The 9,245-nt window shown below is 38.3% G+C and overlaps 1 long non-coding RNA gene across 1 annotated transcript; it reads left to right on the plus strand.

Annotated features, from left to right (window-relative positions):
• The first annotated feature begins 336 nt into the window (after positions 1 to 336).
• LOC126818696 (uncharacterized) lies at positions 337 to 8,831 on the plus strand. Its single transcript, XR_007679316.2, has 5 exons — positions 337 to 595; positions 4,065 to 4,165; positions 4,922 to 5,070; positions 7,075 to 7,249; positions 8,164 to 8,831. It is a non-coding gene; the product is annotated as an uncharacterized LOC126818696 (long non-coding RNA).
• Positions 8,832 to 9,245: the final 414 nt, after the last annotated feature.

Below are 9,245 nucleotides of genomic sequence, written 5' to 3' on the forward strand. Positions count from 1 at the left end.
ACCTTTCGGACAAGTTAAAATTTGAGCAAAAACCACATTCCTGAATTGTTCGATTCCCGAAGTTTGTCTTATATCCCAGGAATTTAGTTTTAAAAATAAAATTAATTGGTGGCTAATCATCAATATGCGTGTTGGTGTCTTTTATTTATAAATTGAGGTGTGTTTTGATTGGCCTCGGGTAGACATATACTATGTCTTTTGGGTCTATAAACGTCAAAGTGCGTGACATCTCATAATTACACATAACCATCTTAAAATATAAGATTTGTTCTTCCCAGAATGCACAGGATATAAAATGTTTTTAGGTTAGGTAAAAGAATTAGTCAAATGATTGTGTATGTTAGTTGACTCAAGCCCGTCATTATGGCTGTTTCTATGTTGCACACATTTCTAGTAGCCTCGACTGTGTTCTTCAACCACGCTGTGAATGGACAATGGAATCCAATGTCTAACGGCTGGAACGAGATGAGTGGATGGGAATCCGGCCCCGGTCAATGGGGGGATTCCAGTGGTGGTAATTGGGGTGATGGTGAAGGTTGGGGTAAAGCCCCATCTACATCATGGGGTGGAAATCCCTGGGCTTCTTCAGGAAACAGTAAGTATCAATCTAGTTCATCTTCAGGTTGGTGTCTCACCAATATTTGTATTAACACAATTGATTCACTTACTTGTGTAAACTATCCTCATAGCACCAAATTAAATTTCGCTATATTTAAAGTTCATCTTCAGACAGGTGCTATTAGCAATTTATTTATCAACACATACTTTGTTTATTATTTGTCATAGCACCTCATTTGTCTAAATTTAAAGTCTCTATCTATGCGTCATTTGAACGGTTGCTAATTCCTTGCAACAAACGATATTGTGACCGTTGAATCTCTAAAAGGAACATAACATCAGTCGAGAAATGGTTCAGTCCCATTCAGCATTTAAAAAGAAATAATGAATTGAATTCGGCAAACTCTGCAGATAAAAGAAACTGTATATCGTCAACCACAAATCATGAAAATTCATTTAAATATATATATCACTGGATTCTTATTAAATAACAAATATTTAGTCGATCGTTTTTATTTATCTTATGGTTGTGGCCGCTTATCTGTGGTGGTCGTTGTGTTTTGACCAACTTGTCGTTTAGAAGCCTGTTAAACAAGCTGAACTCTTTTTATGCGTCTGTTTTGAAATCCTCTGAATCCAAACCGAAGATTCTCTACATACAAACATACAATTAAATCGAATAATTATTGTCCTATGAAATTTGTTGAATTGTTCGAGGTATTGGGTGAACGCTTATTCAACAAAAGTTATTCTAAGTTAGGCGGAGCTGGAATTTTCACAGTCAACTAAATAAATTCCAACACTTCAAACTTTTATTTTTCGGTTATTCGCCGCACTTCATCTTGGTATATAGGCAGTTATCACTACGGTATGTAGGTTATGATTGTCTACTTCAAAACATCCTACCAATCAAACCGCTTGATGACAAAAAGTCTGACAGGGTTAAAAACTTTAATTGATTGTCTAATTCTGCCCTTTAGATTGTTTAAGAGTGAGAAATGAAACGACGCGGGGAAAATAACATCGAGTTCATATTTTCAAAGGACACTGTGCTGTACAGTTCCGAATTTGTAATATAGGTGAACAGACGTAGTATAGGTGAGCAGATGGCAAAAACACAAGTATTTCATTAATTCGCTTGCACATATGAGTCTTTAGCAGTGGGAGGAAATCGGCGGCCCGGATGAAATCCACGAGGCTGGACATGTGAAATTACTCTGTGGCATGATTTTTGACTCAATGACAGAACTTATGATCGACATCACAAGGCATATTATTGCAGGTCAATGAAATTGACCCGTTTATCGCACATGTTCAGATTAATTGACGGGTCTACGTCAATATTTCGGCATGCCCAGTTGTCGTATGCACATGACAAGCTCATAATCAATTTACTAGAATATCGCCTGGCTAATATACGGAATGGATTAGACCACCTGCGCCTAGCGATACGATTAACGTCGCTCAATAAAAGAACCGACAATATAGACTATCCTGTCAAAACTTCAGTCACTCATAACTTCGCTTAGAATAAAGTAATTTGACTGAAATATGAAATATATTCATTTTCCATTATCTATTTGTGAACTATTTTAACAGAAACGGCAAGCTGGTTACATAAATCTTATATCAGGCAGCTTTATTGGGAATATATCAGATCTGTATTATCACGGAATCTAGAATGAACTCTAAGTATCGCCAAAGAGAGAAATCAGGTGCTAAGTGAGAGGGACGCAATGACGAGCTTTGCGTCATGGTTTTCCAGTTTTTGCGTCTCCTTGAGTTTCTGCGCCCTCTCGGCAAATTGCAAAATATCACGCGGTTTTGGAGCTCGGAAGGAATGTTGTATTTCATGCAAAATCATGATTCTGCAAGCTCATGAGTGAAATATAGTATTTTCAGCAAGTAAAGAAACACAGTTTGGTACCTGTTAAAAAGTTTATCCTCCACATTGGATACAAATATTGTTGTAGTTTTGGTTTGATATAACGGTGTTCTTTTACAAAACTGGAGTTAAAATTCATATCGGTTTGTTTAATTTTTACCCCCAAAAAGCTAAGAATAGTGTGCTCCAAATGTTTTAATGGTACTGATCAGCAGCTCGTTATTGCAATTTGTCTAAAACACCTGGTGTGAATTTTCAGGCTTGTCCCCCTCTGTGTTAGGATAGATAGGTACTGCACCACTAACAAGGGCAACAGGCTTGGTAATCGACTCAAATTCTCGAACTATAACTTAGTGTTTTCAAATAAAATCGTCAATTAAGGAATTCAAATATCGGTCAACTAGCTTGTTCTCAAATGGGGCAAATTGTAGACAGATTAACTTTGGTTTGCGAGATTATTTGTGCTTTAAACTTAATAAGATTAATTGCTTTTACTCAATGTTTGGATGCCCCTTGAATCGCCTAAAAACCATTATTCCATCTGATTTGATATATTTTAATTGTCTTCCTCTGTCTCACATGTCTGGGGGATTGGTTGGCCGAATGGTTAGCACTCGCGAACTGTATCATAAAGCCTGTCATTAAGTCAACTGGCGTGGTTTCGAATCCCCGGTTGTACGAGACCTCGTGGGTTTTCTCTGGGTCCTCCGGTTTCCTCCCACTGCTAAAGACCCCTGCGCGCAAGCGAACTATTGAATATAAAATTAAAGGAGCTAAACTGCTAATATACCGGACCTAGAAATCGACCCAAATGTGTCGCAACGCATATAATAATGTAATCTGATTGTATATAAACTGATTTACACTCAATTGTATCCGTTTTGACTCTAATTTCAAATCAGTTACGTCCAGCGAAGTACGGTATGAGTCTCTACCGATTTGCAATTTCTAGCGTCTAGTTATTTTCCAGTCTATTGCGCATGTTCTCCAGATAAGATATGGGGTGACCGTTTGACATGAGATGTGGAATATGTCTAGCCTCCTTCGGCTCACTTGTTAGAAACGCACTATGGTACACGATTCGTGTACCAATGGTAAAATGTTCATTTTGTCTTAAATATTGGATATCAGAAGTCTACCTTTTCCCGGTAAGATCACAACATCAATGTTGATATGAATTGACAAATAATTCGCGTTTTCATCGTGTAAGACTTTGGATGATATTGAGTTAGAGACTTAGCTACTTTAAACCACATGTTAGTCCCGAAATGACCTAGTTTGTGTCAAGTGGACGTTAAATCCCATCTCTCTCTCTCTCTCTCTCACACACACACACACACACATGTCTGAGTACAAATCAAGAGGTGAGCCCTGGGAATCACCAACTCTGCACGTCACACCCAACAATGTGCTTCCCGTTTAAGAGTCAGATTTGTTATTGTTTTGTTTTGTTTTGTTATGGTTTTTTGTTTTGTTTTTTTTTAAAAATTCCCTAAATAACAATGTTCAAGAGCCAGATTTGTTATTTTTTGTTTTGTTTTGTTATGTTTTTTTTTTGTTTTTTTTTTTAAATTTCCTAAATAACCATGTTGATTATAATGTTTGTGTTTGTATTGTTTAGGCTATGAACCCACAGCTGCTACTTGTCACGTCCAAGATAAGCACGGTAACGGATTTGAAGTAACGATAGAACCTGTCCAAATGAATCCATGGGCTTCAGCAGTAAGTGTTATTTTCTAGTTCAGTTGAGTAAAAAATTGAAACATCTATTTAATTAAGGCCGATGCATTGATTTCATAAGCGAATGTAATGTTGTGATATGCCTATTTTTAGGTTCAACAGTCGATCGATACGGCCAACAAGTGCGATAGTACTGTATGGACCAGAAGAAGAACATTACGTCATCACCGCCGCCATGGATGCGCATTTTTCCAACAAACATGCATGCCAAATTTCATGTCGATCGTACTTGAATTGACGAAGCCTTGTGCTTTTTTTCGATGCGCCACGCCTCCACAAAATAGTAGACAAATCGACTGAAGCTTATTGAGAACTGTAATAGCTCGGGCGCCATTTCTAATAAAAATAATACAGATCAACCCAATTTAACAGTTTATTTGGGTCTAATAGTAAGTGTTGGAGAACCGCCTTATACACAAAACAAAGCCGTTAGACAAAACTGCACACAGCACGAACTATACCGACATTGAGTCAACTAACGTGGTTTCAATTCCCTGGTTGTACGTGACAAGGAGTAGGATCGCCTGTCCAATTTAGTGGGTTTTCTCTGGGGCCTCCGGTTTCCTTATACTGCTAAAGACCCCTACGCGCAAGCGAATTATCGATATAGAATTGAACCATGTGTTAGTCCTGAAATGACCTAGTTTGCGTCGAGTGGACGTTAAACCCCATGTCTTTCTCTCCCCTACAAACACCATATACCACTTCTTTATTTATGTTTATCATTTGTTTTTCTAGTGGGGAGGATTTCAACAACAAGGTGGTGTTACCATTCGCATACACGTCCATTCTGAAAACTTAGATGATAAATACATCATTGCTGTCACAGAACTATCTACTGACTACGTTCAGTGTGAGACCGGTGATCTTGGTTATGTAGTGGACGGGTAAGATTGAATCAGTTCAATTACAAATAAATTTAAATGGATTTTAACTTCCTACTTTTCTTGGAGCCACGATGGTTCGGTGAGTAAGACGTTGGCTTGCTAACCTGGAGGTCCCGTGTTCGACCCCTGTGTTGTTCAGTGGTGCATGACAGAGAGCCTGGCAAGGGACAACGTATAGTTGTTCGGGTGGGGCGAAAAAACGGAGCACGTAAAAGATCTCTTGGCAGATGAAATTCGATACAAGAGTGGGCTCCATTCCATACTGTATGGTGTAAGTCCGTCTTCATTAGCCCAGTCGGTGCAGAAAGTAGGACGTTAACCCCATTTCATTTCATTTCATTTCCCTCATTACACACTGTATAGCGCAGTCAGAGCAGAAAAATAGGACGATAACACCCATTTCATTTGGTCTGTTTGGTCTGGCGGCACAATGTTTGGGGGTATAAAGTATATAAAATCTAAATCTGCCACACTGTAAAGCATAGTTAATCAAATAAATCAAACGAAATGGGGTTTAACTTCCTACTTTTCTGTACCAACGGGGCTAATGAAGACGGACATACGCCAGGCAGTGTGTTATATTTAAAAATATATTTACATTTATATCTGTATCAAAATTTAACATTCAATTTATATCTTAAATATTTTTATACGCCCACATTTTCATGTGGACGTATTATGCCGTCGCCCCTGTCCGTCCGGACGTCCGTCCGTCCACAATTTGTTTGTGGACACTCTACAGGTCACAATTCTTATCCGATTTTGACGAAACTTGAAATATAGGTTTATCTCTGCTTTCGATATTGGCATGTATCGGATCGAAACTTCATGGATTATGGCCCCTGTTTGTACGAAAAATCACGTTTTTAGCTTGTGGACCCTATAGAGGTCACAATTTTTATCCGATTTTGTTGAAACTTGAAATGTAAGTTTATAACCCAAAGATCCCGGTTCCTTTCGATATTCGCGCATATCGGACCATAACTTCCTGAATTATGGCCTCTGATTGTACGAAAAATCGCGTTTTTAACTTGTGGACCCTATAGATGTCATAATTTTTGTCCGATTTAAAAAGACGTATTATTATATCACCATTACACCCTTAGGACGACTGAGTTAGTATTTCGTGAAAATCGGCCCAAAATTGACAGACAAAATGGCCGCCGTTCGTTCTCAAATAGCGTAAAAATATGGTATATATCAAGGTTGTGGCCCCTATAGAGGTCACAATTTTTATCCGATTTCGTTGAAACTTGAAATCTAAGTTTATAACCCCCAGATCTCGGTTCCTTTCGATATTCGCGCATATCTGGCCGTAACTTCTTGAATTATGGCCCTTGATTGTACGAAAAATCACGTTTTTAGCTTGTGGACCCGATTTTGTTGAAACTTGAAACGTAAGTTTATAAGCCGAAGATCTCGGCCCCTTCGATATTCGTGCATATCGGACCATAAATTCCTGAATTATGGCCCCTGATTGTACGAAATATCGCGTTTTTAGCTTGTGGACCCTATAGATGTCATAATTTTTATCCGATTTAAAAATACATATTATTTTATCACCGTTACACCCTAAGGACGGCTGAGTTCGAATTTAAGGAAAATCGGCCAAAAATTGACAGACAAAATGGCCGCCGTTCATTCTCAAATAGCGTAAAAATATGGTATATCAAGGTTGTGGACCCTATAGAGGTCACAATTTTTATCCGATTTTGTTGAAACTTGATATGTAAGTTTATAACCCAAAGATCTCGGTTCCTTTCGATATTCGCGCATATCGGACTGTAACTTCCTGAATTATGGCCCTTGATTGTAGGAAAAATCACTTTCTTCTTAGCTTGTTCCCTATCCATCTCTTGCAAAATGTGGGCCTACCTTGCATGGCAACCGCTTGTTATATAATTCTACAAATCGTAAAATAAATATCTATATCATATTTAACAATACATTTATATCTTAAATGTGTTTAAATATTTGTACAAATCGCAAATTTGTTATTTTCAGTCAACCTTCTACACCAAACCCTGGATTCTGGGGTGCTTTTAATAATTTCGGGCGAATGAGACGTCCTGCTGGAATAGGGTCTGTTACTCTTGAACCTGGAGAAGAAGAAGACGTTACGATCACAAATAGTGGTATTTACCAGACTTTCCATGATTTCCGTGGACGAGGTTTAGCTGTAAGTAACTGTTTCAATGACTTCGGTTCCAGAATTACACTTATTTTTGCGGGTGTTAACTAGTGTTAAAGCAGACGTTAACCCCTCTATCCCCTCCCCCCAAGCACAGATATTATGTGGATATGGCAGTTAGTTAAGGCCTACCTCCAAAGAGCAGGCAAATGGCGCGAGGGTTGAGAGAGAGGGGCCAATGGCGTGTTTCTGTGAGGCGAGATTTGTCTCTGGTAGACTTCTTATGGTATCATTCGCTATTTTCGTTACAATGCTGCTGCAGGTGACCCTTGTAATGATTGTAAGTGCGATTTACAATCATTCATTTATAATAATGGTACATTTTATTGCGTCTGGTATTTACCCCACCTCGCTTTCAAAAGAAGACTCGCCCTGTAGACGACCCATTCTGAAACATCCCACCCTGTAGAAACCACGCCCTGCTGATGTCGTTTATCCAAAAAATTTCTCTAGTCTCATTTATGTATTTATGCATGTTGTCAATGCATGGTATCAAGGCAACGTCGCTTCATCATTTTGAGACTAGCATATAATTGTAATTTGAATGATTACGCGTGTGTTGAAGGGTGAGGAGGATTAGACCGCCTAATTTTCAAATTCCAAATATCAAGGGGTTCTTTTACGTGAATGGCTAGTCAAAGTGTTCCTCGTGTTCCTTGGTTTTACCTCGTGTACAAATGCGGCTGATGGAGGGTGGGGGGGATATGATCTAAACGTGCACCATATTATCTAACACGCACACGTTAAACCATTCGGCCACCTCCCCCACCTCTATCGAAGCAGAGGACACGAGAACCTTCCATTGCGAGGTGTCCGTATCGGAAGCATTTTTTTCCATACCCAGAAAACACTCGTATCTGTTTGTGATACATTGTATACTCAGATTGACATTTTGATTTTAGTTGTGTACTGAAGTGGTAGAAGACCACCCAAGTGGAGGCCATGGTGGATGGGGTGGATGGGGTATGATGCAACAAAGCCGTCCCCGATATGTCTGTGAGCATCCAGTTTTGTGTTGTAAACTCGGCTTGGCATCGGCTCCCAGCGATGCAGCTCACCATTAAGCAGCGCTCTCGTCCGCTTTGGGTTTCAATGGGAACCAAACAAAACACTAATCTATAAAATGATATATGTACATCAATTTATTAAAAATAGTTTGTTTTATAACATTCAAAGATACGATTTACATATCATTACATAGTTTATAAATGATAATTAAGACTTATATATAAAGGAAATGATTAAATATTTTTGATGACAATAACTTGCACATTAGTTGCACGCTGATTGTATTATCATAAACACCAGTTAATTATACAGATATAATAATAACTCTTTGATTGTATATTACGGTATCATATTTCATGAACATTTGTTTTTAACAGTTTCGGTGATGAATTTTTCAACACAATAAAATTTGTACAATTTTTTGTATTGATGTCTGTCTTGTGCTCTCTGAATTAATATCAAGAAAGCTGACTTGTATTTTGTTAATGGTTTAAATGGTTAACAAAAATGGTTTTAACATTCTCAGAACATAAAGAGGCAGATTTTACAAAACAACTAAATAATTTCTAGAAACAATTATCTTCTCTATGAATAAAATTAATCTGTTGAATTTATGTTTTCTCTGTCATTTTCTTGGGTTTCTTTTTTGTTTTCGTTTTGATTGTTGTTGTTTTTTGCTTTTATGTTTCCTCTTAGCATATTAAGAAATGAAATGAAATGGGGTTTAACTTCCTACTGTTCTACTCCTATGCTGAACTAAAGAAGACGGGCATACACCATAGAGTGTGCCATGAGGGAAATTGTGCCCGGGCAGCGGCACTATGGCCTACTCTTATATCGATTTACAACTACCGAGGGATCTTTTACGTACACGCCAATATATACACTGATCATGGCAAGGGGAAGCCACTTTGGAAAATCTCGATGAACTTTTTCGGCTATTGCAAGGATCGAACACGCGACCTCCAGGCTAGCG

Source organism: Patella vulgata, chromosome 4 (assembly GCF_932274485.2).
Source record: "Patella vulgata chromosome 4, xgPatVulg1.2, whole genome shotgun sequence".
Lineage (NCBI taxonomy): Eukaryota > Metazoa > Mollusca > Gastropoda > Patellidae > Patella > Patella vulgata.